The sequence below is a fragment of the Lathyrus oleraceus genome, chromosome 4 (genome assembly GCF_024323335.1).
Source record: "Lathyrus oleraceus cultivar Zhongwan6 chromosome 4, CAAS_Psat_ZW6_1.0, whole genome shotgun sequence".
NCBI lineage: Eukaryota > Viridiplantae > Streptophyta > Magnoliopsida > Fabales > Fabaceae > Lathyrus > Lathyrus oleraceus.
Window position 1 is genome coordinate 5526346 of NC_066582.1, and position 24168 is coordinate 5550513.

Here is a 24168-nt window from a genome sequence, read left to right on the forward strand (position 1 = left end):
GGATGCTTGAAATTTATCCTTTGAGTTGTCTTTCGTTTACCCGGACGCTTGGTATCGATTGTCTCTCTTTTTGGTTAGTCACTTATTATATACTTTGGTATCTCTGGTGTCTCTTCCTTTCGAGTATGTTATTCACGTTTTGACGGCTATGAATAATATATCTCTTGCGCTCTTTGGTTGGAATCCTTTGTTGACCTTCCCCCAGTCGAGTAAGATTCGTATTCCTTGTGGAATCAAATGTCCATCCTATAAACAAGTTTGCTGTTCTAGCTTTCTTCAGGATGATGAGTGTTTTGGAACACAAACCAATTCACGTTTTCGGATTTTATCCTATAAACAACCTACAACTCGGTTCAGGATAATCTTCCATGTGAGTATTCTATCCACGTTCTGACGGCAATGGATATTATATCTCGTTCACTCTTGGGTCAATCTCTTGATTGTTTTCTCCGCAGAGTAAGATTCGTATTCCTTGTGGAATCGAATATCCATCCTATAAACAAGTCTGCTGTTCTAGCTTTCTTCAGGATGATGAGTGTTTTGGAACACAAACCAAATCACGTTTTCGGATCTTATCCTATAAACAACCTACAACCCGGTTCAGGATAACTTTCCATGCGAGTACATTATCTACGTTTTGACGGCTATAGATAATATATCTCATGCACTCTCTTGTCGAACACTTTGTTTGTTTCCCCAACTGAGTAAGATTTGTTTTCTTTACAGAATCAAATATCCATCCTATAAACAAGTTTGCTTTCGCTCTCTTCAGGATGATGAGTGTTTTGGAACACACACCAATTCACGTTTTCGGTCGGTCACCTTTTACATACCTACAACCCGGTATCCTTGGTGTCCCTTCCTTTCTGCTCCCTATTATGACCTCGGTCCCTTGTGGAGTCAGATTTTCCTGAGTTTGTTACCCTTATACCAGTAACACCTCATTCCTTGGTGCTTCCTCAGTGAAGTTTCCTTTTGCTTCTCCCCGGGAGTCAGCTTGTGTCTCTCCAATGGATGTTTTTCCTTTGGAATTTTTATTTTCCCCAGTGTGAGTCCTTCACTCCCCAGTGAGGTCTCCAGTCAGATTTCATTCCCTAATTAGAGTCGTGTCTTGTTCACGCTGTGTCAGTTGTTTATCCCCAACAAGAATCTTGTAAGAGTCTCTGTTCCTGGTGAGTGTATTACTCCGATGGATCGTCTTTCCTTCTGTGTGAACTATATCCCCCACAGAGTTTGTGTCTTTTGCATACATACATTTGCATCATGAGGTCTCTTAGGGACCAAAATTTGTCTCATTACTGTTATTTAAGCCCATTCTACCGCGTCAAGATGAAGATTTCTAAACTTCACTTCTCCGGCTAGAAAGACCTTAAATAGGGGCATCTGTAAGACCCCAATTTTTGCCCTAAGATCCCTCATTGCCCATATCATATCATATCATGGCCTCAAGGATCATTGCATGCCCTAGCTTCCCTCTTAGTGGGTGGGTTGCCTTGTGAGTGTGGTTCTTGATCACCAAGCATGTATTGCCTTTGTGTATCATTGCTTTTCATATGTTTACTAACCAAAAGTACAAAAATATTGTCATCTAACCATGTTACTTGCAGCTGAAGCAATCAACAGTCAATCAGTCTAATCAGTCATTGAACAGTGGATGGTGGCCATTCTTGCAGAATTTGGGCACCATGATCATTCATCAAGGATTCATATGAGTTGTGACATCATTTGGAATCAAGATCTCAAGGGATTAGGGTTGGGAATTCATCAGAAGATGGTTCAGTCAAGCAAAACCCTAGAAAGTCAACCCTTGGTCAACTGTGCATTTAATCAGTGATTTGATGGTGGGAATTGGTCTGAGAGGTCTCATTCATGTCCATATAAGCCTCATATAACATGTCAAACATCATCATGGAAGAATTTGAAGTCAGTCAAGAAGTTGCCAAAAATAGAAAGTTGACCTGTAATTGGATTTTGCCAAAAATAGTAACTTCTTCTCCTCAAAATTACATCATGATACAAGCTTCAAATGAATTTTTTCCCAACATGAAAGTTGAAGATCTTGTTCTCCCATTTCCAAAAAGTCCAAGAACACTCAATTCCCATGTATGGTTGGCAAGTTATGATCAAATCATTCTCAAAAATTTTTGAACTTCAAAAGGCCATATCTCCCAAACCATTTGGCCAAATTGGGTGGGGTTTTTCGCTACAAGTCACATTTGATGCCCTCTTTCCAAATATGTCATCACAATTTACCAAAAACTCACCAATCAAAATGGCACTTTTTGAAGTGACTTGAATTATTTCAAGTAGGGTGAAAAATTGACTTTCCAAATTAAGCATTTCCAACACTTTTTATCAATTGAGATAGTTCAGAAAACTCATTTGGAATGTGGTACAAGGCCCAATTCGCAGCTTTTGGCTCATGCACATGCAACTTGAAGTGAAATTGGTCAATTAGCAAAAAACACCCAAAATTAGCAAATTGGATTACCACTCACTAACCAAACATTAAGCAATGTTAATCATAGTATATATGCTCACTTTTCTGCTGAAAAGCCCTAGCATCCACTCTTACACAAACAGAAAACTCTCTTGCTCTCTCAATCACACCATTTCTTCATTTTGAAAATTCTGCTGAAACTTCAAAGGCCTCGTGCATTGTTTGTTGGTGCCATCACATACCATCATCTGGGAACCTTTTACAAGCCTCAAATCCCAGCTGTAAGCAAGGAACCCACGATTGTCTTAACAACCTTCATCCATGGCAGAGTTGGTTTGGAGCTTTCTCAAGGATTGTTGAGCCAAATTTCTTCAATCATTCATCACTTGGAAGCTTGTAGAACCACTATTTCAGCCATTCACGACCAAACAACAACTGCAGCACAACTGTTCTTCAACTTTGGTAAATTTTCGAATCTCTCTACTCACTAAACCATGCTATGCTTATGATAGACCTCTTTGCCATGATTACAATGAGCTTTGAATCAATGAAAATGGTTGCATATGCTGAAAGTTATGTTGATTTGAAACTTGATGTATGAATATGTTTTTGCACATTTCTTGTTGTTTAGCTCGATTCATTGAAAATGGATGTTGTACTTGTGATGTGTGTTGCTTGATGGTTCTAATGATATGCTTGATTCAAAAAACTGGGACATTTGTTCTTCACCATGATGAACACGATTACTGTTGCCATAAACCCTAGAATTTCTCACCCAGAATCTGTTTTTGATCCGCTGGAAATCGTGTTTGGTTGCTAACTCGTGTTTCTGCATGGAATTTACTGTTTTATTACCATGAAGCAAATCACGGCCCAACACGTCACTAAGTGAAACGTAGAGTTTCACTTAGTGACCTTCAAAATTACAATAATGCCACCGGTCACACATTTAAATCATTAATTCATGTTTTTTTTCAATAATTATTTCATTTTGATACACAAACCTACAAAAATCATAGAGCACTCATTATTTATCCAAAATTAATGAGACTTTTTGCACAATGTTCATCTTGATCTCTAGTTTTTTATCATGTATTTTCCAGAATTTTTTCATGAGTGAATTTTAAATGGTGCTAGGGTTTTGTTCATGTGTCCATTTTTTGTACACTGTGCCAAATCAATTGTAAAATGATGATGCTTTATCCAATGCCTCTCAAATTTTTTGTGCTCAAACTAGACACATTCATGGTGATTTTGGTGTAGAGTTTGTGAATTTATCTTTGCTGGTTTGTGAGTTATGATTTTTTGAATTAGGGTGTGACAATTTGTGTCACACCATTGATGTCCAACTTCATGATTTTCATTACCATGCTTCTTGAACTCAAATTGGCTTTAATTTTTGCATGAATGTACTCTTGGATGTCTAGTTTACATGTGTTTTTTTTGTGGAATTATTTATGGCATTTCCTAATTGTTTGGGATTTTCTCCCCTGTTTGGTCATATGTTGACGTTTTGTGACACATCATCTCATATTGTTTGTGAAATGCTCATACTTAATTGGATAAACTTGAAATTTGACATGTGATTAGTAGACATATTAAGCTTTGTCATGGTTTTGATCCCATCCATTTATCACATGTTGTCACTGATTTATGATTTATTCAAGTTGATGCATGTTTGGTTGACTTCTTTGAGCATGCTTGAACTTGCTTTGAATTTCTGATTTTCATTGACCTACTTCCCTTGATCCAAATGAGCTGAAATTTGGTATGCATATCATGTTATGGATTATGTTTGATCATGAATTATTTGATGATTTATTGAATTGTTTATGATTGGTTTTGAGTTAAGTCTTGCTGTTGACTTCTATGAGCTTCTATATGCCATGCCTTGACTTAATTTGCTTGTGAAATGATGATGATGCATGATATGAACATGGAACCAATTGAGTTTGTTTCTTGATTGTTTGTACTTGATTTTGGTTGACTATCACTTGCTGCTTTGACTTTCTCATCTCTTTTTGACCCTAGGCTTGTCCTAGTGGTCTTGTTGCTCATGTTTGAGTTCATGCTTTCAGGTTAAGCAACAAACACCCAAAGAGATCATTACAAATTGATTGAGCTTGATTGTTTATCATGACTAACTTGTTTGTTTTTGTAGGTTGCTTGGCTCATATGCTTTGAGTCTTGTGCATTGCACATTTGACTGATTATGTTGACTGTTGATTTCTATCTCCTTTTGCTTTGACTTTGAGTTGTGTACTGATTCTGTTTGACTGTTTCAGGTACCTTTAGTTGCTTAGTTCTTTAAGAACTTGCTTTGCTTTGCTTTAATAGCAATTTGCATTGAGGTATAATCCCTTTTCTTCATGTAGTCTGGAAGACCTGGCCTGTTATTTGGTCAAGCAACTGTCTGAAGTCCTCCTTAAGAGGCAATGCCTGTGTGTGTTTACATTTGTCCCAAGCAGGAAAAGTCCTTCAAATAAGGCAATTGGTAGAACCCAAGAGATAAGCAACCTATCTCCTACTATTCTGTGAGTCTTCTCCTTGCTCCCATTACATGGTTGTAGCATTGAGATTCAAACCCAAGATCTATCGAGTCAATAATCTGTGGAGAGAGTTCCTACTTTCTGAATTCCCACACCTTCTGATATTCAAATGCTCTCCCTGACCAGGGATAAGAGTAATGAGGCACACCCCTCATATCCTTTCATCTGCTTCACCTTAGCCCCTCAATGGCAAGGTTAAGAGCACCATTAACCCCATTCCAGTTGGCTTCAATGCCTAACCTTTTTGTGTGAGCCTGATTGCTTGGTTATAGTGTGTGCTGAATGACTTCATTGATTGATTGCTTATCTTCATATGCACATGTTTGCTTGCATGCTCTATGCATTTATCATCATTAATTGCTCATCAGTGCATGATCATTTCATTTGTCTCTGTGACTTATCTTTGTTGTTTGCCCATTGAGGACAATTGTAAGACCATCCATTGGCCATTGCTCCTATGATATGGAAGAGAGTATAAGACCATCTCATTGGCCACTCATCATCTCTTTGCTTGATGCATTTGTTTGATTTATGTGAGGATGCAACTGTAAGTCCCTGCAAGTTGGCATTTGCTTTCCTATGATCATATGTTGGATATTGGTATAAGCTCAGACAGATTGGCATCCGGTATCCAAGTTTCATCTTGTTTTAGGAGATTAGTATAAGTCTATTGAGTGGCCTCTGATATCCATTTCTGTTTTAGGAGATTGGTGTAAATCCATCTATTGGTATCCGGTATCCGCTTTTGTTTGTGAGATTGGAGTAAGACCATTGAGTGGCATCCGGTATCATTTGCTTGCTTATATTATTATTGCTCGTTGTCCATTCCAAAGGACACACTTGAATCATCTTCTATATGATTTCAAGAGGTGAACCTTCTAAGAAGTTTTGCAATCCATCCTCATCCATGCATCCCCATTATGTCCTAAACCTTTTCACACCTTATTTTCAAACTTGAGATAGATATTGTGCAAACATCTTCATGTTTTTTTTCAAATCAAAAACCTGGACCCCAAGTCCTTGACTTTTTTTTCAAACCCCATTTCATAACACTTCTTTTAAATCAATCTTAATCATACTTTGACTCTACTTTCATAATCACAATCAATTAACTTCACCCATTCAATTGTTTTGGCTTTGTCCATTGTTAATCTTTTCACACATTAGCCATAGGTTTCAATTATCATTGTGGTTGATGTAAACCTCACCCTATCCTTAGTGAGTCGACTATAAGACTTCCTTACTGAAAACAGGGTTAACCCCTCTAGTACGTCGAAGCTATCCTCGCATGGTGGATGTTGGTCTTGGTCGAGTTTTCTCCCATTGATAATGAAAAGCCTTAGTGCCATTGTTTAAAATTGAACTCACTAACTTTTGGAAATCTTTTAGCCGAACTACGGCGTTTTGATCCTTACCTTTGATGGAAGGTACGTAGGAAACGGGTTCATCCGTTCAAACCCAATAAAAAATTGTATATTCTTTTCTCATCATCCCAATCATGTTTGCACAATACTTATGTCATAACAAATAACAATTCAGTACAACAAGTGTGAAAAGGGCTCCCTAGGAGTACCTAAGACGTAGTGGGTGCCTAACACCTTCCCATTGCGTAATTTACCCCTTACCCAGACTCTCTGATCTTTTCATTAGTTTTCTATGTGTAAAACTTCTTAGGCTTTTGTTCGCTTTTTAGCCAGTCCTTTGGATAAATAAAAGTGCGGTGGCGACTCGAATTCATTGTATGCTTTGCTTATGGTTTAATCAATAAATCATATAGCGACGAATACACCGCTACAGAAAAGTGGCGACTCTGCTGGGGATAACACTCGATCCTTGGTGGTATTGCCTACTTTTCACCCTTGTTGTGCTATATTGTTATCTGTTATATGACATATTTTTGTACAATTTGGGATGACTGTATTGATTGTAATGTTTGAATTGCTTGATATACAACTGCTGTTTGCTTTGGTGATCTGTGAGATGAGTTCTATACCCGAACTCGAGTGCACTCTAGGATAGGAGAATGGCATAGTCTTGTTGACTGGGGTGGAGTATTCCTTAGCCAGTTGACTTGCGAGTCCATTCACTTGGTGGAGGTCATGTTGAACTAATAATGTCACACAAGTTATTTGTGGTTAGGCATTATTCTTTCAATCATGTTCCGCAGAAGCCAAGGACCTTAGTTTACCAAACCCATCTTGGCCTATTTTTAGGAACGTAGTGCGGAGGTCGTTCAGATGTCAGTTCTGATACGATTATTACGTGATACTACACTCATAAGAGTTTCTCTTGAGAATATTCTTGGAATACGAGTATTCGTTCCTCCGATAATATTCGAAAGATGGAACGATGATTATGGGAACCTCTGGTAGAACATGTCTGGCAGGTTTAAACCCTGGTACACTCCCTTTGGGTGGTTCTTAACCGAGACTCCATGCTCGTGACTCTCAACAAACCCGTGATTCATGGTTGAGTCGTTCAGACACCGTTAATATCAATGGAACCCGGATCAGGTGTAAAACCTAAAATCCACCAAAGCGGCTGGTTGATATTAAGGATGTCCGAGCCGGTTCATGTACCGTTAATATCAATGGAACTTGGGTGTCGATAAGGTGAAAACCTAAATCCACCAAAATGGATGATTGATATTAGGGATACATAGAGCTTTCCCATGACCTTTGTTTGGTGTGCTTTGCTTGATCCTTGAGTGTGATTGTTGCATTCATGCATTCATGCATTCATCTGCACTTCATGTCATCAGAAAAAAGAAAATTTTCAAGGAACTTAAAAGGGTTTATTTGCAAAATTTTCAGACATGGAAAGACCAAAAAGGCATACAAAGAAGTACAACTTCAGACAGCCCGATGTAAAAGAGTTAAGGAATCTGACATCATATGTATTAGATCCCTTGGGTTTCAAAGCTCGCTATGGAAAGCTTCTACCTCTGCTGACTACTCAGGTCGACGAAGGGTTGATGAGTACCTTGGCTCAGTTCTATGATCCGCTGTATCACTGCTTCTTATTTCCGGACTTCCAGCTGTTGCCGACTTTGGAGGAGTATTCTCATCTCATTGGGATTCCGATTCTGGATCAAGTGCCGTTCAGTGGCCTAGAGAGTATTCCGACTGCTCGAGAGATTGCCAGCTTGTTGCACATAGATGAAGAGTTGATTAGAGCTAATCTGACTACCAAAGGCGGAATTCAGGGTTTTCCTTCCGAGTTCCTCATTGATCAAGCTACCTTTTATGGGAAGGCCATGAGTGAGGATGCCTTTGAGGCTCTGTTTGTGCTGCTCATCTATGGATTAGTGCTATTTCCCAACTTCGACAAGTTCGTGGACATGAACGCAATTAGGATCTTCTCAGTTCTTAATCCAGTTCCGACTTTGTTGGGCAACGCCTATGTCTCTTTGCATCTGAGGAATGCAAAAGGTGGAGGAGTCATTGTCTGCTGTTTACCCCTGCTGTACAAGTGGTTTATTTCGCACTTGCCGCAGACAGTTGCTTTCAAGGAGAACAAGGGATGTCTACGGTGGTCTCAGAGACTCATGTCTCTCACCAATGATGATATCACCTGGTATGATCGCGTGTATGATACCGTCCAGATCATCGACTATTGTGGTGAATTCCCTAATGTGCCTCTTCTTGGCACATGTGGTGGGATCAGCTACAATCCCATTCTTGCACGTCGTCAGCTTGGGTTCCCCCTAAAGGATAAACCTAATAACATTCTGTTAGAAGGTGTATTCTTTCTGGAGGGTAAAGATCCCCAAGGCCTGAAAGCCAGATTTGTCCGTGCTTGGCGCAGTATTCGCAAGAAGAGTAGGAACGAGTTGGGTCCAAAGAACTGCATTGCTTTGGAGCCTTACACCTCTTGGGTCAGACAGAGGGCTGCCACTTACCTGATGCCGTATGATCATCCGAGACCTACACCGTTGGATGTGGCTGGGCCTTCAACCCTCCCTACCCAATGTGTAGAGGAGTTGAGAGAAGAAGACCTTTCACGTGCTTGGATCCGTGAAAGAGAAGAATTGCTGCAGCAGCTCAAGGAAAAGGACGCTATGATTGAATTCCTCGAGCACCGAGTGATCGACGATCCGAACGACGCTTGGACTTCTCTGCTTCCTCAGTCTTCCAAATTCTGGAAGAGGAAGTATGATCGACTTGCAAAGGAGAAAGCAGACATGGAGGCGGCCTATGAGAGAGAGATCAAGAAGTTGTGCACTTCTCGTCTTCCAGCATCCCGAGTTTCTAGGGATCCATAGGATGTCACTTATTATATACTTTGGTATCTCTGGTGTCTCTTCCTTTCGAGTATGTTATTCACGTTTTGACGGCTATGAATAATATATCTCTTGCGCTCTTTGGTTGGAATCCTTTGTTGACCTTCCCCCAGTCGAGTAAGATTCGTATTCCTTGTGGAATCAAATGTCCATCCTATAAACAAGTTTGCTGTTCTAGCTTTCTTCAGGATGATGAGTGTTTTGGAACACAAACCAATTCACGTTTTCGGATTTTATCCTATAAACAACCTACAACTCGGTTCAGGATAATCTTCCATGTGAGTATTCTATCCACGTTCTGACGGCAATGGATATTATATCTCGTTCACTCTTGGGTCAATCTCTTGATTGTTTTCTCCGCAGAGTAAGATTCGTATTCCTTGTGGAATCGAATATCCATCCTATAAACAAGTCTGCTGTTCTAGCTTTCTTCAGGATGATGAGTGTTTTGGAACACAAACCAAATCACGTTTTCGGATCTTATCCTATAAACAACCTACAACCCGGTTCAGGATAACTTTCCATGCGAGTACATTATCTACGTTTTGACGGCTATAGATAATATATCTCATGCACTCTCTTGTCGAACACTTTGTTTGTTTCCCCAACTGAGTAAGATTTGTTTTCTTTACAGAATCAAATATCCATCCTATAAACAAGTTTGCTTTCGCTCTCTTCAGGATGATGAGTGTTTTGGAACACACACCAATTCACGTTTTCGGTCGGTCACCTTTTACATACCTACAACCCGGTATCCTTGGTGTCCCTTCCTTTCTGCTCCCTATTATGACCTCGGTCCCTTGTGGAGTCAGATTTTCCTGAGTTTGTTACCCTTATACCAGTAACACCTCATTCCTTGGTGCTTCCTCAGTGAAGTTTCCTTTTGCTTCTCCCCGGGAGTCAGCTTGTGTCTCTCCAATGGATGTTTTTCCTTTGGAATTTTTATTTTCCCCAGTGTGAGTCCTTCACTCCCCAGTGAGGTCTCCAGTCAGATTTCATTCCCTAATTAGAGTCGTGTCTTGTTCACGCTGTGTCAGTTGTTTATCCCCAACAAGAATCTTGTAAGAGTCTCTGTTCCTGGTGAGTGTATTACTCCGATGGATCGTCTTTCCTTCTGTGTGAACTATATCCCCCACAGAGTTTGTGTCTTTTGCATACATACATTTGCATCATGAGGTCTCTTAGGGACCAAAATTTGTCTCATTACTGTTATTTAAGCCCATTCTACCGCGTCAAGATGAAGATTTCTAAACTTCACTTCTCCGGCTAGAAAGACCTTAAATAGGGGCATCTGTAAGACCCCAATTTTTGCCCTAAGATCCCTCATTGCCCATATCATATCATATCATGGCCTCAAGGATCATTGCATGCCCTAGCTTCCCTCTTAGTGGGTGGGTTGCCTTGTGAGTGTGGTTCTTGATCACCAAGCATGTATTGCCTTTGTGTATCATTGCTTTTCATATGTTTACTAACCAAAAGTACAAAAATATTGTCATCTAACCATGTTACTTGCAGCTGAAGCAATCAACAGTCAATCAGTCTAATCAGTCATTGAACAGTGGATGGTGGCCATTCTTGCAGAATTTGGGCACCATGATCATTCATCAAGGATTCATATGAGTTGTGACATCATTTGGAATCAAGATCTCAAGGGATTAGGGTTGGGAATTCATCAGAAGATGGTTCAGTCAAGCAAAACCCTAGAAAGTCAACCCTTGGTCAACTGTGCATTTAATCAGTGATTTGATGGTGGGAATTGGTCTGAGAGGTCTCATTCATGTCCATATAAGCCTCATATAACATGTCAAACATCATCATGGAAGAATTTGAAGTCAGTCAAGAAGTTGCCAAAAATAGAAAGTTGACCTGTAATTGGATTTTGCCAAAAATAGTAACTTCTTCTCCTCAAAATTACATCATGATACAAGCTTCAAATGAATTTTTTCCCAACATGAAAGTTGAAGATCTTGTTCTCCCATTTCCAAAAAGTCCAAGAACACTCAATTCCCATGTATGGTTGGCAAGTTATGATCAAATCATTCTCAAAAATTTTTGAACTTCAAAAGGCCATATCTCCCAAACCATTTGGCCAAATTGGGTGGGGTTTTTCGCTACAAGTCACATTTGATGCCCTCTTTCCAAATATGTCATCACAATTTACCAAAAACTCACCAATCAAAATGGCACTTTTTGAAGTGACTTGAATTATTTCAAGTAGGGTGAAAAATTGACTTTCCAAATTAAGCATTTCCAACACTTTTTATCAATTGAGATAGTTCAGAAAACTCATTTGGAATGTGGTACAAGGCCCAATTCGCAGCTTTTGGCTCATGCACATGCAACTTGAAGTGAAATTGGTCAATTAGCAAAAAACACCCAAAATTAGCAAATTGGATTACCACTCACTAACCAAACATTAAGCAATGTTAATCATAGTATATATGCTCACTTTTCTGCTGAAAAGCCCTAGCATCCACTCTTACACAAACAGAAAACTCTCTTGCTCTCTCAATCACACCATTTCTTCATTTTGAAAATTCTGCTGAAACTTCAAAGGCCTCGTGCATTGTTTGTTGGTGCCATCACATACCATCATCTGGGAACCTTTTACAAGCCTCAAATCCCAGCTGTAAGCAAGGAACCCACGATTGTCTTAACAACCTTCATCCATGGCAGAGTTGGTTTGGAGCTTTCTCAAGGATTGTTGAGCCAAATTTCTTCAATCATTCATCACTTGGAAGCTTGTAGAACCACTATTTCAGCCATTCACGACCAAACAACAACTGCAGCACAACTGTTCTTCAACTTTGGTAAATTTTCGAATCTCTCTACTCACTAAACCATGCTATGCTTATGATAGACCTCTTTGCCATGATTACAATGAGCTTTGAATCAATGAAAATGGTTGCATATGCTGAAAGTTATGTTGATTTGAAACTTGATGTATGAATATGTTTTTGCACATTTCTTGTTGTTTAGCTCGATTCATTGAAAATGGATGTTGTACTTGTGATGTGTGTTGCTTGATGGTTCTAATGATATGCTTGATTCAAAAAACTGGGACATTTGTTCTTCACCATGATGAACACGATTACTGTTGCCATAAACCCTAGAATTTCTCACCCAGAATCTGTTTTTGATCCGCTGGAAATCGTGTTTGGTTGCTAACTCGTGTTTCTGCATGGAATTTACTGTTTTATTACCATGAAGCAAATCACGGCCCAACACGTCACTAAGTGAAACGTAGAGTTTCACTTAGTGACCTTCAAAATTACAATAATGCCACCGGTCACACATTTAAATCATTAATTCATGTTTTTTTTCAATAATTATTTCATTTTGATACACAAACCTACAAAAATCATAGAGCACTCATTATTTATCCAAAATTAATGAGACTTTTTGCACAATGTTCATCTTGATCTCTAGTTTTCTATCATGTATTTTCCAGAATTTTTTCATGAGTGAATTTTAAATGGTGCTAGGGTTTTGTTCATGTGTCCATTTTTTGTACACTGTGCCAAATCAATTGTAAAATGATGATGCTTTATCCAATGCCTCTCAAATTTTTTGTGCTCAAACTAGACACATTCATGGTGATTTTGGTGTAGAGTTTGTGAATTTATCTTTGCTGGTTTGTGAGTTATGATTTTTTGAATTAGGGTGTGACAATTTGTGTCACACCATTGATGTCCAACTTCATGATTTTCATTACCATGCTTCTTGAACTCAAATTGGCTTTAATTTTTGCATGAATGTACTCTTGGATGTCTAGTTTACATGTGTTTTTTTTGTGGAATTATTTATGGCATTTCCTAATTGTTTGGGATTTTCTCCCCTGTTTGGTCATATGTTGACGTTTTGTGACACATCATCTCATATTGTTTGTGAAATGCTCATACTTAATTGGATAAACTTGAAATTTGACATGTGATTAGTAGACATATTAAGCTTTGTCATGGTTTTGATCCCATCCATTTATCACATGTTGTCACTGATTTATGATTTATTCAAGTTGATGCATGTTTGGTTGACTTCTTTGAGCATGCTTGAACTTACTTTGAATTTCTGATTTTCATTGACCTACTTCCCTTGATCCAAATGAGCTGAAATTTGGTATGCATATCATGTTATGGATTATGTTTGATCATGAATTATTTGATGATTTATTGAATTGTTTATGATTGGTTTTGAGTTAAGTCTTGCTGTTGACTTCTATGAGCTTCTATATGCCATGCCTTGACTTAATTTGCTTGTGAAATGATGATGATGCATGATATGAACATGGAACCAATTGAGTTTGTTTCTTGATTGTTTGTACTTGATTTTGGTTGACTATCACTTGCTGCTTTGACTTTCTCATCTCTTTTTGACCCTAGGCTTGTCCTAGTGGTCTTGTTGCTCATGTTTGAGTTCATGCTTTCAGGTTAAGCAACAAACACCCAAAGAGATCATTACAAATTGATTGAGCTTGATTGTTTATCATGACTAACTTGTTTGTTTTTGTAGGTTGCTTGGCTCATATGCTTTGAGTCTTGTGCATTGCACATTTGACTGATTATGTTGACTGTTGATTTCTATCTCCTTTTGCTTTGACTTTGAGTTGTGTACTGATTCTGTTTGACTGTTTCAGGTACCTTTAGTTGCTTAGTTCTTTAAGAACTTGCTTTGCTTTGCTTTAATAGCAATTTGCATTGAGGTATAATCCCTTTTCTTCATGTAGTCTGGAAGACCTGGCCTGTTATTTGGTCAGGCAACTGTCTGAAGTCCTCCTTAAGAGGCAATGCCTGTGTGTGTTTACATTTGTCCCAAGCAGGAAAAGTCCTTCAAATAAGGCAATTGGTAGAACCCAAGAGATAAGCAACCTATCTCCTACTATTCTGTGAGTCTTCTCCTTGCTCCCATTACATGGTTGTAGCATTGAGATTCAAACCCAAGATCTATCGAGTCAATAATCTGTGGAGAGAGTTCCTACTTTCTGAATTCCCACACCTTCTGATATTCAAATGCTCTCCCTGACCAGGGATAAGAGTAATGAGACACACCCCTCATATCCTTTCATCTGCTTCACCTTAGCCCCTCAATGGCAAGGTTAAGAGCACCATTAACCCCATTCCAGTTGGCTTCAATGCCTAACCTTTTTGTGTGAGCCTGATTGCTTGGTTATAGTGTGTGCTGAATGACTTCATTGATTGATTGCTTATCTTCATATGCACATGTTTGCTTGCATGCTCTATGCATTTATCATCATTAATTGCTCATCAGTGCATGATCATTTCATTTGTCTCTGTGACTTATCTTTGTTGTTTGCCCATTGAGGACAATTGTAAGACCATCCATTGGCCATTGCTTCTATGATATGGAAGTGAGTATAAGACCATCTCATTGGCCACTCATCATCTCTTTGCTTGATGCATTTGTTTGATTTATGTGAGGATGCAACTGTAAGTCCCTGCAAGTTGGCATTTGCTTTCCTATGATCATATGTTGGATATTGGTATAAGCCCAGACAGATTGGCATCCGGTATCCAAGTTTCATCTTGTTTTAGGAGATTAGTATAAGTCCATTGAGTGGCCTCTGATATCCATTTCTGTTTTAGGAGATTGGTGTAAATCCATCTATTGGTATCCGGTATCCGCTTTTGTTTGTGAGATTGGAGTAAGACCATTGAGTGGCATCCGGTATCATTTGCTTGCTTATATTATTATTGCTCGTTGTCCATTCCAAAGGACACACTTGAATCATCTTCTATATGATTTCAAGAGGTGAACCTTCTAAGAAGTTTTGCAATCCATCCTCATCCATGCATCCCCATTATGTCCTAAACCTTTTCACACCTTATTTTCAAACTTGAGATAGATATTGTGCAAACATCTTCATGTTTTTTTTCAAATCAAAAACCTGGACCCCAAGTCCTTGACTTTTTTTTCAAACCCCATTTCATAACACTTCTTTTAAATCAATCTTAATCATACTTTGACTCTACTTTCATAATCACAATCAATTAACTTCACCCATTCAATTGTTTTGGCTTTGTCCATTGTTAATCTTTTCACACATTAGCCATAGGTTTCAATTATCATTGTGGTTGATGTAAACCTCACCCTATCCTTAGTGAGTCGACTATAAGACTTCCGTACTGAAAACAGGGTTAACCCCTCTAGTACGTCGAAGCTATCCTCGTATGGTGGATGTTGGTCTTGGTCGAGTTTTCTCCCATTGATAATGAAAAGCCTCAGTGCCATTGTTTAAAATTGAACTCACTAACTTTTGGAAATCTTTTAGCCGAACTACGGCGTTTTGATCCTTACCTTTGATGGAAGGTACGTAGGCAACGGGTTCATCCGTTCAAACCCAATAAAAAATTGTATATTCTTTTCTCATCATCCCAATCATGTTTGCACAATACTTATGTCATAACAAATAACAATTCAGTACAACAAGTGTGAAAAGGGCTCCCTAGGAGTACCTAGGACGTAGTGGGTGCCTAACACCTTCCCATTGCGTAATTTACCCCTTACCCAGACTCTCTGATCTTTTCATTAGTTTTCTATGTGTAAAAATTCTTAGGCTTTTGTTCGCTTTTTAGCCAGTCCTTTGGATAAATAAAAGTGCGGTGGCGACTCGAATTCATTGTATGCTTTGCTTATGGTTTAATCAATAAATCATATAGCGACGAATACACCGCTACACTAACCATTAACCATTAACATTTACTTTTTGCTCTTTACTTTTATGCAATTTACTATTCTTGCAAATATTATCCATTTGCTTTTCTCTTTGCTCACTTGAGCACATGTTTATGTTAATGCCATTTGTCTTTTGCTCATTTGAGCACATAATTGCGTATATATCTTTTGTGCTTGTGTTTGTCTGTTTGTTGTGAACCAAATACAAAGAATTGGACAAAATGGACTTAGTTTCTAGGACACTCCCTATGCAAATTTGGAGTCAAAGAGCAACTAGGCATTGGGCCTTTAGAGTGCTATAAAAAGTCAGAGAGCAACTAGGCATTGGGCCTTTAGAATGCTTAAGCTTGAAGATGAACATTGAAAGGACCATATTCTAAACTCCCTCTTGTCCATTCTTTGATTGTATTATAGAACCTTTTGATGTGTGTTTTCTTGTGCTAGGAGTTCCAACTTGAGTTTAATTGAGGAACCATTACCATGAGCTTCTAAGAGAAAGAATTACAAGATGCCTTGAAGAGCCTTCCAAGAGTTCATTTGATTGATGATTGCTTGGGTTTATGTTTATGTGATTGCTTATTCCAAAGGATGGGAGCTACTTGGATCATCAATATGATCTCAAGAGAGGAACTCCATTATGGTTTTGTTTCTTATTCCTTACTTCTTGCATGCTTAGAACTTTAGCCCTTCTTCTTCTTCTCTCCACTCTAACCCAAGCCAAAACTTTTGTACAAACATCTAACACTTGTTTTCAACCTTAGAAACCTAAGCCTTATGCTTTTGATTTTCAAACTTTCTTTTCATAATACTTATTTTGAATTGAATCTTTAAGTCAACTTTGACCATTTTGTATATACTTCTAATTGGTAAATATAACCCATTCAAATGTCTTTTGTGGTTTCAATGGCCACTTTCTAATCAAAACTTTTCCATAACCTTTAGCTATTAGGTTTCAGTTATCTTTATGGTAGATGTAATACTCACCTATATCCTTAGTGATGGACAATGAGTCTTCCATGCTTATTATAGGGTTAACCCCTCACTAGCATGTTGAAGCTATCCTCACATGGTGGATTTGTGGTTTTAGGTTGAGTTTTCTCCCTTTGATAACAAAAGACCTTAAGGCTTTTGGATCAATCAATTCACCAACTCATTTTGAGATTTTTACCCCGAACTACGAGGTTTTGATCCTAATCTTTTTTAAGATGGTACGTAGGCAATGGGTTCATCCATCCAAACACAAAAATGTAAATAACTTGTATATTCTCTTCTCATCTCTTCAATCATGTTTGCACAAACAAATTTTCACAAAACAACAACCTCACCACAAGTATGAAAAGGGCTCCCTAGGAGTACCTAGGATGTTTTGGGTGCCTAACACCTTCCCATTGCATAACCAACCCCCTTACCCAGATCTCTGACTCTCTTTTACTAGTTTTTGTTAAAACTTTTAGGTTTTTGTTCGCTTTCTAACCATTCCTTTGGATAAATAGAAGTGCGGTGGCGACTCGACTTGTATGATTTACCTTGGATTTAGTCAATATCTCTAATGGTAACGAATACCCCGCTACACTCTCAATGTCTTCAATTCCTTTCGCAACTCAAGGAACTGATCCTTCATCTCGTCCATCTTCTCATAAACATCGGGGCCCTCAGACGGCTTAGAATGATAGATGGTGTCCTCAACACGAGGCAGAGTGTGAACAACTGGAGGCGGAACGGGCATGACCGGGCTAGATGCCGGCATAGAAGCAAATGTGGGTGCAAACCCCTCAGGCATAAAATTTGGTGGCATCCCCCATGGGAATCCAACAGGCATAGATGTACCAGATTGAGTAGTAGCAACAGGCACAGTTGAGGTAGCAACCTCTGAGATGACAATCCTCTGAGGAAGAGGAGTTACAGGAGTTGGAGAAGACTGATTATGAGCAGCTACAATAGACTCCATCATAACAGTTAGAAGAGCAATCTTATCTTTCAACTCTTGGTTCTCTTGCTCCAAATGTTCCATGATTCTCGGTTGATTGGCGCGAGTGTTGTATCTGTGAGTCAGCTTGGCTGAAGCACAAAAGAATAACCGATAAGACATCTGGCGGAAGAAAACCTGTTTATGCACATGATGCATGAAATGCAATGTTTTTTTGATTGTTTTTACCTTTAAGGAACCTACTATTTTATTTGTAAATATATAATAACAATAATAACAGTTTGATTGACCATAAAAATCTCTTTTATTCATATAAATTTTGGAAGGATTACACTGAGTACAATTTCAGAAACCAAAATACAAATACAAGAGACAAGGAAACTAATCATCCTAAGGATCCCCTAACAACAGTGTCAGATGATCTGGTTGCAGACGTGTACTTCCTTCGGATGCGTCGAATCTCAGACTCAAAAGAAGTCTTCATCTGAGCCTTCTCAAGGACAAGCTGGTCAACAATCTTCTTCCAAACACCGGAAGACTGAGGCATACTAGAGGAAGATGGACCCTCTGGTTCTCTCTGTCTCTTCACTTCTCGGTCTTTAAGAAGTTCAATAAGCACATCTTTGTCTTTAGACTCAAGCTGCAACTCCTCATGCTTTCGGCTCAAAGCATGGAACCGCTCTTCCCACATGTCCTTCTCTTGCTTCATCCTGGTGATTGTATCTTCCAACTCCTCTACATCTTGGTTAGGGAGAGTTAATGGCTCAACCACAACCATAGACATAGGTCTTTCACAAGCATAAGGCATCCTCAACTCCAAATCTCTCTTCTTCACCCAAGTAGTGTAAGCCTCCAAAGCTACACAGTTGCACGAACAAAGCTCGGGTCTTCCTTTCCTATGCACATTATGCCAAGCATGTATCATCTTCTGCTTCAAATGTTGGGGATCTTTACCCTCTTGATAGAAAAGACCTTCTAACTGAGTGTTATTAGATTTGTCTCTAAAGGGGAGCCCAAGTTGACGACGAGCCAAAACAGGGTTGTAGTTAATTCCTCCTTGTGTACCAATGAGAGGCACATTAGAGAATTCACCACAACTATCAATAATATCCAAGCTACTCAATGAAGAATCATACCAAACAATATCATCATTAGTGACAGACATAAGTCTCTGAGACCACCGTAGTAATTTGTTTGTTCTCCACAAAAGCATGCGTCTGAGGCAAGTGCGAAATAAACCACTTGTATAGAAGAGGGAAACATCACACAATAGTCCCACCACCTTTAGAATTCCTCAACTGCAAAGAGAAGTACATATCACCCAACAGAGTAGGCATAGGGTTCTCAATCAAGAAGATTCTAATGGTGTTAACATCAACAAAACCGTCAATGTTAGGGAACAAAGCCAAACTATAGATGAGCAACACAAAGATGGCTTCAAAAGCATCAACACTGCCGGCTTGAGAAAATGCAGTAGCTTTCCCAATGAGAAACTCAGAAGTCAACCCAAACATTCCTCCTTTCTTCATCCAATGAGCCTCAATCTCAGACTTCTTCAGATGAAGAGCTTCAGCTATAATATGAGACCTGGGAATCTCCTCCAATCCATTAAAAGGCACCTTGTCAGAAACAGGTATTCCCAAGAGATGGGCATACTCTTCTAACGTAGGCACGAGCTGAAAATCGGGAAAAATGAAGCAATGGCAGAGAGGATCATAAAACTAAACCAACACACTCAAGAGTCCTTCAAGCCAACTTGTTAAGGACTACTCCACACAAGTCGAACATGACTATACCATCTTCCTATCTTAATTGTACTCAAGTTCGGGTTAGAACTTATCTCACCACTCAGAGATCACCAAGCAGAACAAGCAGATTATATCACACAAATTGTTGGTTCTAGGTGTTGGCAGCAATTTTGGTAAAACCAAGAGTGTTCACAAGTTGTCACATGTGATGTCTTAACATAAGATATCTTGTACCTGCTGGATGTTTAAAATATAATTATGCAGGATTTTTCCAGGATGTCAGACCCGATGTCATGACATCTGTATACAGAACATTCAGTCTGAATGTTATGTATTATGTGATTGCATTTTAATGGCAATTTGTGTATGATTGATGAGTTAATTGAACACGCTATCAATCAGTAATTACAACGTGATTAACTTATTTTCCAAAGATATCTGATCAACTGTCATGAGAAGATATGAATGGAAAATAGTTTTAGGGTTTTAGGATGTCCAAGCCCAGCCAAATGCTTCTATAAAAAGTACATGGAAAACCTGATTTGATACACAAGAAATAACGAACGAAATATTGAGAGAGAATAAGGGTTTAAGTCTTGTGTGGTCGTGTGACTTGTAAGCCATTCGATTCATCCATGGATGATTGAATTGGTCTGATTTTTGAGTTGTAATTTGTCACTCTAAGCTTTTAAGCATGAGTGTGTGTTTACTTGATTGAAGCTGCTAAGTAAGATTAAGTGTGTGTCTTTGAAGAGTGTCTTCTTTTCATTGTAATTCTTGTTTAATATCACTGGTGTGATTGAGGGGGAGTGAGTGGGATCTCATATCTAAGAGTTCTTAGGTAGAAGTCACATGGGTAGAGATTAGGTGAAAAAGACTGTAACTTGTGTTGTTTACTGAGAGTCTTTGAACTGATTCTATTTTAGTGGATTTCCTTCCTGGCTTGGTAGCCCCCAGATGTAGGTGAGTTTGCACCGAACTGGGTTAACAATTGCTTATGTCTCGTGCATTACAATTCTTTATCTTTTATCCTGTTTGTATTGTTCAGATATTAGTGTCGTGACATTACCTTCGACATCTCATATCTGATACCAGAATTTCAATTGGTATCAGAGCAGACATCCTGCTTTGGTTCAGGGTGATATCTAGGGAAGTTACTTTCTTGTACTATGGAGAGAGATGGAGGATTTGTTCACAGACCACCTATCCTGGATGGATCCAACTATGACTACTAGAAACCTCGAATGGTAGCCTTCCTAAAATCTCTGGATAATAAGGCTTGGAAGGTTGTGTTAACAGGTCGGGAACATCCAGTTATCACTAAGGATGGAGAAGCTACTACTAATAAGAAGGCTGAAGAACAATGGTCCAAGGAGGAGGATGATTTAGCCCTTGGGAACTCTAAAGCATTGAATGCTATATTTAATGGAGTAGATAAGAATATCTTCAGATTGGTAAACAACTGTGAGGTGGCTAAAGATGCTTGGGACGTTCTCAAAACCACTCATGAAGGCACCTCTAGAGTGAAGATGTCTAGACTGCAGCTGCTCACTACCAAGTTTGAAAGTTTAAGGATGAAAGAAGATGAAAATATTCATGAATTTCATATGAATATCCTTGAAATTTCCAATGCTTCAGGAGCCCTGGGTGAGAAGATGTCAGATGAAAAATTAGTGAGGAAAATACTCAAGTCACTCCCTAAGAGATTTGCCATGAAAGTGACAGCCATAGAAGAGTCTCAAGACATTTCCAAAATGAGAGTTGATGAGCTAATTGCATCCCTTCAAACATTTGAGATGGGAATGTGTGATGGATCTGAAAAGAAAGTCAAAAGCATAGCCTACATGTCAAACACTGAGGGAAAAGAGGAGGAAAGTGGTCAAGATATTGATGAAGATCCGGCTAATGATTTAGCAATGCTAGGAAGACAGTTCAACATACTTCTGAAAAAGATGGATGTAAGATCTAAGGCTAATGTCAAGAACATCTCATCTGACATCAGTAAATCCAAGAATGTTGGAAGAAGAACAAGGTCAGATGAAAAGCCCATAGAAGGAAAAGGAGTTCAGTGCCATGAATGTGATGGGTATGGACACATTAGAACTAAATGTGGAACCTACCTCAAGAAACAGAAGAGGAGTCTTGCTGCCACTTGGTCTGATGAAAGTGAAACAGAAGAGTCTGCAAATCTTGTGATTGCTTTTACTGGAAGATGGGATTCTGATGAAGACTCAAGTGATGATGAAGTAACCTTTGAAGAGTTGGCCACTACCTACAAAAAGTTGTGTCACAGAAGTGCAGAAGTGTGTCAACAAGTTGAAAGCCAGAAGAAAGTGATAGCACAACTGGAGAATGAGAAGGCAGAACATGTGGAAACCATCTCCAAGTTGAAGACTGAAGCTGTATTTTTGAATTCTAAATTGGATGAGATGACCAAGTATGTAAGAATGCTAAACAATGGATCTGACACCTTAGACAAAATTCTCCAAACTGGACAAATAACAGGAGACAAATCTAGCATTGAGTTCAATGAATCTAAGCCTGAATGCAGTTACACTGGTGGCAAACCTAAATCCAAACCTAAGTGCAGCCATATTAATAGCAAACCTGAGATGTCACATCATATGTCACAACATCGTAAAGGAAGACAGTAGAAAGGGAAACACCAAAGATGGAGATGTCATTACTGTGGAAAATTTGGCCACATAAAACCCTTCTACTATAAGCTGTATGGTTATCCTAGTCATGCTCATCATCAACCTAGACCCAAACATCACAGGCCTGTCAACAAAAAGCAATGGGTTCCTAAGACTAATGTTACAAGTCTAATAGCTCACACTTCCTTCAGAGTTTCAACCAAAGAAGATTGGTATTTTGACAGTGGGTGCTCCAGACACATGACTGGAAACAAAAACCTTCTAACTGGCCTTCATCCTCATACCACAAGCTATGTAACCTTTGGTGATGGAGCAAAGGTTGAAATCAAGGGGATTGGTAAGCTTGATTGCCCTGGAGTTCCTGACCTTGACAATGTCCTTCTTGCTAAGAGATTGACTGTAAATCTAATAAGCATCAGTCAATTGTGTGACCAAGGTTTAAATGTAAACTTCTCCAAAACTGAATGTCTGAATACTAACAAAGAAAATGAAGTGATCATGAAAGGAGTCAGGTCTAAAGACAACTGTTACATGTGGAGTTCTCAAGAAACTGGTTATTCTTCAATGTGTACTTTAGCCAAAGAAGAAGAAGTGAAGATGTGGCATCAAAGATTGGGCCATCTGCATCTTAAAGGTATGAAGAGGATTATATCTATTGAAGTTGTTATAGGAATTCCCAACTTGAAGATTGATGAAGGAAAAGTATGTGGGGAATGTCAGATTGGAAAACAGACAAGGATGTCACACCAGAAGCTCAGACATGTCACCACTTCTAAAGTTCTGGAACTGCTCCATATGGATTTGATGAGACCCATGCAGGTGGAAAGCCTTGGTAGGAAGAAGTATGCTTATGTAGTGGTGGATGACTTCTCCAGATACACCTGGATCAATTTTATAAGAGAAAAATCTGATGTGTTTGAAGTCTTCAAAGAGCTTTGTCTAAAACTTCAAAGAGAAAAGGAAAGTCCAGTTATCAAAATTTGAAGCGGTCATGGGAAGGAATTTGAGAACAACAAGTTTGCTGAATTCTATTCTTCAGAAGGAATTCATCATGAGTTCTCATCTCCCATTACTCCCCAGTAAAATGGTGTGATGGAATCTATTAATGTTGTGGTTGATGACCAACAGACTGATGTCACAGACGATGTTGAGACATCTGTGAATGATCCCCCAGCTGATTTCTCAGACAAAAAGAAGGAGAGTGAACCTCCTCAAGCTGAACCTAAAGATGACAAAATCAACAAGGGACCCTCCATCAGAGTTCAGAAGGATCATCCCAAAGATATCATTATAGGAGATCCAAATAAAGGGGTCACAACTAGATCAAGGGAAGTGATCTCACATGGCTGCTTTGTGTCCAAGATTGAGCCTAGGAATGTCAAGGAAGCCTTGACTGATGAGTTCTGGATCAATGCCATGCAGAAGGAGTTAGGTAAATTCAAGAGGAATGAAGTATGGGAACTGGTTCCTAGACCTGAAGGAATAAATGTCATAGGTACAAAATGGGTGTATAAGAATAAATCTGATAAAAAAGGGGTGGTTACTAAAAATAAAGCAAGATTAGTAGCACAAGGATATACTCAAGTTGAAGGAGTGGATTTTGATGAAACATTTGCTCATGTAGCTTGCATTGAGTCCATTAGACTATTGCTTGGAGTGACATGTATTCTGAAGTTCAAACTGTTCCAAATGGATGTAAAAAGTACCTTCTTGAATGTCTACCTGAAGTATATGTTGAACAACCTAAAGGATTCATAGATCCAAATCTTCCAAAGCATGTGTACAGATTGAAGAAAGCCCTCTATGGTTTGAAGCAAACTCCTAGGGCTTGGTATGAGAGACTCACAGTGTTCCTCACTAACAATGGATACAGGA